Source organism: Halichoerus grypus, chromosome 14 (genome assembly GCF_964656455.1).
Source record: "Halichoerus grypus chromosome 14, mHalGry1.hap1.1, whole genome shotgun sequence".
Classification (NCBI taxonomy): domain Eukaryota; kingdom Metazoa; phylum Chordata; class Mammalia; order Carnivora; family Phocidae; genus Halichoerus; species Halichoerus grypus.
In genome coordinates this window covers 48,501,269-48,506,907 of record NC_135725.1, presented here as the reverse complement: position 1 = coordinate 48,506,907, position 5,639 = coordinate 48,501,269, and positions in this window count along the sequence as shown.

The window sequence follows — 5,639 nt, the reverse complement described above, 5'->3', positions numbered from 1 at the left end:
GCTGAGCACGGAGTCTGCTTCAGATTCTCTCTCCCTCTGTCCTCCCCCATGTGTGCAAGCATGTGCGCGTGCTCTCTCTCTTAAATAAATAATCTTTTTTAAAAAAAGATCAGAATGGGATTACACAGGGAATTTTGTAATGGGAATGAAACTATAACATAATAGATTCTAGAGGACTGAAGAATGAAGGAGTAAAGGGTATAAGGATGGTGATTGCAGCCTATAGTTTTCAAAAGCTTGCTTTTGAGGGAAGGATAAGAGGGAACTTCTATAAAGGGAGCAAGGTATAGAAGGTTTTCATTTTTAAGAGGGGGAGCAGCTTATAAACATTTTTTGTTTGGGGAAGAAAAATGTGGGGGTCAGATTAGAGGTTTTTCGTGAAGTGGATAAATAGGTGTCATGAGAGCAGAAAGGACAAAATGTATATTGTGGCCAAAATGGCCCCTTGCCCTTCCTGTTACAATGTATGCTGTTTGTATAGGAAAAACAAAACACCCTAACGACTCTTAAATTTTTAAAACATGAATCCAATTGATTGTTCACAGTACAACTCGAGAGCTTTCCAAATTAATTTTTGGTTCTCTTCTTCTCACTTGTAAAACCACCAAAGGCAATTAACATAAACAGGCCAGTGATACTCCTGACTTTGCAAGGTAATTAACACAGCAGGAAATGCATTCTGGGGCAGACAGTTCCTAGAAGAGTGGGTGGAATCTTAATGGGAGATGAGGAAGAGTAAGCAAGTTAATAATTCCAGACTGTATATAGCTCTCACATCATTAAAGTCTCAAAGCTATTTTTAAAAGGCCAACAACCTGAAGAGAAATTTTTACCTTTTCTTCAGTTTCATCAGGGGCCCGGGCTCTCATTATATTGTTGTTTTGTCTGATCCTGGTGTTTATACGGACTTTCTAAAATAGTCTAAAAAACAACCTAATTGCTAGCCTTGCATAATGTTCCCAGTTACTATTTAAGCAATAATGACCTTCAAACTGGGTATTTTCTTGGCATTAATGACCAATGGAAAGCATCGGTGGTATCAGGTGAAGCTAGGGTCCTTTAATCGAGCCTGTCGTTAATGGCCAGAAAATGTCTAACTGGGAGGTCATTAGTGTGATTATAAATCATAACAACGTAAAGAAAAAGGCAAAATGTTTAAAAGTTACAAGTTGAACATCAAGTTGCCATGGATACTGTATTTTCCTAGATACGGCAACCCAGACTGCTAACCAAAGAAAGACAATTCTCAATTCTTCTTATTCCATTTAGGGTTATAATTGCTGTTTGGATACAAATATTGGTCCACGGAATCTGATAACTAACACTCCTACTGTATTAAGGTAAAAAGAACCTTTGGATGAAAGGAGCCTAGGGAAGTTATTCATTCCAATTTCTGCTATTACTGAACTACTTTAATGTGTTCTTATGTTTACAGATATCCAGAAAAGGAAAGTATAGACATCTTAAGTAGGGGTGAATCTATTTTTCGTGGAGCCTAAGGCTCATAGAATTTTGGGATTTCTTTTAAAAAGATAAATCCCAAATCACTAATATAAAATATCCATTTTACCAGTACTCCTGACACAAAGGGGAATGTGACAGAGACAAGTATTTTACCAACTGCAATTAAAATGTCTTACTCTTGCGAAATGTACAAAATTATGACCTTATAACATATTGCAAGGATCTTCCCCAATGCATAGTTGAACCTTTTCAATCTAAGGTTTGATTTGCGTCACAGTAAATTCTCTCCTACTCTGTTAAGAATCCTGGAAGTTTAGAAATAAGTCAGTCAGAGAAAGACAAATACCATATGATCTCACTCATATGAGGAATTTAAGAAACAAAACAAATGAGCAAAAGAAAAAAAATAGAGAGAGAAACCAAGAGACCACCTCTTAACTATACAGAACACACTGATGGTTACCAGAGGGGAGGTGGGTGGGTGGATGGAGGAAATCGATGATGGGGATTAAGGAGTGCACTTGAGGTGAGCACCAGGTGATGTATGGAAGTGTTGAATCACTATACTGCACACCTGAAACTAATATAACACTGACTGTTAACTATACTGGAATTAAAATAAAAACTTAATAAAAAAGAAGAATCCCTAGAAGCTTAGACAAAGAAAGAGGCCAATAGCTCATCCAGTGCATTCTTACTGTAGATGGGGAAACTCAAAATGTTCAAGTGAGGAGGTATGAGCTAACCAAGTCTCCTAATTCACACTTTTCTGCACCCAAATTCTTTCAATCTTATTAGCTTTTAGAGGAGGGGTACTGGCTGGAATCTACGTGATATTCTTTGGGAATTTTTGATGGACCGGTGAGACAGAACCAAAGAGAATATATTTGCATGAAGCTTCTTGAGGGGATAAAGCATCGTAGAGAAAAGAGATCGACTAATTGTCAATTTTAAAGCAGATTGTGTGATGGGAACTGCTAGCTGTTTAAATTCCTTCTCCCCTTCTTTCAGAGTAAATGCACTGTGGCTGGAACATCTCCTCCCAAGTATGCCTGCATGTTCCAGCCTCCTCTTGCAGCTCAGCACTCTTCTGACTGCCGGAGGTCAGTGGCAAAGAGGAAATATAAAATTTCTCTTTTAATTTCAATGCATTGTGACATGCCAGTATAACTGTTTTATTTGAAAGGAGAGAGTCTGGGCACTTCTTATACTAAATATTTAAAGACTATTTAATGTTTAAAACTGCTAAACAATAGATGCTTGCCTCGGCCATTTCAAAACATATTAGTAAATGAAATCCTAGGGTATGTGAATAATAACGTCTCAGAGAAGGTCAGCTGTAAAGGCATGAGTATCCAATAAAAACCAACTTGTGATACCACAAATTATTATATCTTTTTTATTAACTTTTTGAAGATCTCAGTTTTAATTTTTAGATTAACACATTGGTCCTATTATAAGTTATTAATAAAAGGAGTAAATGAGCTGGAAATATTTATAAGTAACATTATCAAATCATCTCTTTTTCCAGTCAAGCATAAAAGATCTATGTGTGATCATTTCATTTTATCCCCAGAATTATTTTATCATATAAACAGTGTATGTGTGTGAGTGGGTGTATATATATATATATATATATATATATATATATATATATATACACTGACTGATACGATGCATTGATTTACACTTCTTGATCAAAATTGAATTTGTTTGAACACCATTTCTTGTTTGAATAAATTTTGATATTGACTTTGAGGGAAGAAAGTCAATAACTGCATAATATACCTCCAACCATAGAAACCAAGTATTCAGACTTCTATCTGTCAGCTGCAGATCATCATACTAGCATGGATGCCCATGAGATTGGCAGCTCGGCAGGGTTTGTCTAAAGGGAAAAGGGTTATGTAGACTTATGAAAAATCTCAGAAGAAAATGAGAATTAAAGGATGAAAGCTGATTCTCAGATGTCTGAGTAGATCTAATGACTAAAGAAAGGGAATTTTGATCAAAAGGAGGGACTCCCACAAATGTCAGATTTCTACTTCCTTTTCTTCTGCAGGCTGTTGCCTGTGGTTTTGAAACTGGACTGTTTCTGAATGCAACTTTTTCTGAAACCAGACTTTCTGAAAAATTATTCCCTGTACCTTCTCAGTTTAACATTCTGATCTAATTTATGATCTATTCCACTAACTCTTTTCAGCTAGGAGGTAACAACCACTGAACTCGGATCAAAAAGAATATTTTTCACCCACAGATTCATCAGACTTAAAAGTTAAATCTTATACAAAATAGTTCCTCTGAACATGATGTTCTTTACTTATTTGGGGTTAGTGTTAAAACTAGAACTGGATCCTGGTGACATGAGGTAGTTACTTTTGATCACTGTTGCTAAATTGCAATGGCATTTTCTAAAGTTACAACTCCAAGGACACTAACCTGTGACTGCTGGCTTCTGTCTGAGAAAGCACCATATAGGACATCAATAGAAGGAAACACACAGGAGCTAGTTAATGCAGAGGGTAATCAGCCGCCTTGACACCCTAAGGATCTGGGTTTAGAACCAGCTGAGCTCATTGCTTCAAGGAGTCTAAGGTCAGTCCCTGTCTGTTTTCTACACATTGAAAACCATGCCACTATTCAGCATAATTGACAAGTTACTTCTCCAAGGGGACTGTGCACTAAAATAGAGTTTTCTCTTCATTTTAAAAAAACAATATCCAAACACCCACACAATTTTGATAGCTTTTAGGTGATGACTGAATAATAAAATCTCTGAATTTTATTTCAAGTTGACTTGGCATCTTAAACTTTTCCACAATACTCATAACAATGGAAAATATTCGACATGTTTCTGATATTGCAGCTGGTGATTTGTGAACACTCAGACCTTGAACACTTTGTCTTGGGGCCCCTAAAACATGATGTTGATACCAAATGATCAAATTATCTTTTAGTTTGTGAAATCATTTCCTGGAAGTTGGCAAGAAATATGTGTATACTCCTTGTATGAGACTAAAAGAACACTGAGATCTTGAAAATAATAATACTAACATAGCTCCGAAACAGCAGTGCATAGTTTAACATATATATTCAAACTGGAAGAATTTAGATGCTTAATTTTGGAATACAGTGATCAGCCAAACCAGCTTTCCATAGTGGTAACTGCAAAAATTATATTTTTCTAAATATAATTACTTTAGATTTTTTTTGGAATGTACCCAAAACCTGTGCATATTGTTTAAGATTCATTGCTTAAATAATTTGTTTTGGGGGACTTTTCTTTAATGACAATATTTTGTTGATAATATTTCATCATTTGCTTCATATCCTTATGAAAGTTTTTTATTACTATTTCCACTTCTTAATCCTTTCTTTAAAGCCTCCCCTTACCACTCACCATGTATTTCTTCATCTTCATCTCAACTTGGCCTTACACTCAAACAGTAAAATACGTAGTATGGTCCTAATAAATCACAGCCATAAACAGGGCTTCTTGTGATTTCAGAACATGACAGGCTATCTCACTCCTGCATAGCTTAGGACAGGCTTTCTCAAATTTGGCACCATTGACCTAAACTGACTAATTCTTTGCTGTAGGGGGCTGTTCTGTGCATTATAGGAGGCTTGTCAGTATCCACGATCTTAACCCCCTAGATACCCATAGCATTCCTGCCCACAACCTCCATTATGACAGCCAGCAATGTCTCCAGATAAATGTTCCCTGGTAAAAAAAAAAAATGCTGTTCTTTGTGTTAAGAATGACTTTCCTTGGCCTTGCCCAGCTGCATGTTACTGTCCATGCTTTGTGGAGTCATCATGAAGTGTCACCTCCTCCCTGAAGCCTAGTTGAATCACCCAAGAGTCTTACTCTGTTTTTATTAAAATGGCTTCATATCTCAAGATTCTTTGCAAAATACATTTGTCTCTTTCTGCTTATAATAATAATCTTTCTCCTTTTTTCTTATGCTACTTGAATGAAAAATTAAGGATAAGTATGTTACATTTTACATGATATATCCCCACATTCTACCCTAATTCCTGGCACAAATAGAGTCAATAAATGTTTATGGGAAAAAATGATGAAATAAATGACTGAATGAATGGGTATGGGAAGTTTATAATAAGACAACTCATAAATATATTTTGACCTTTGTATAGAACACTTAGCTTGA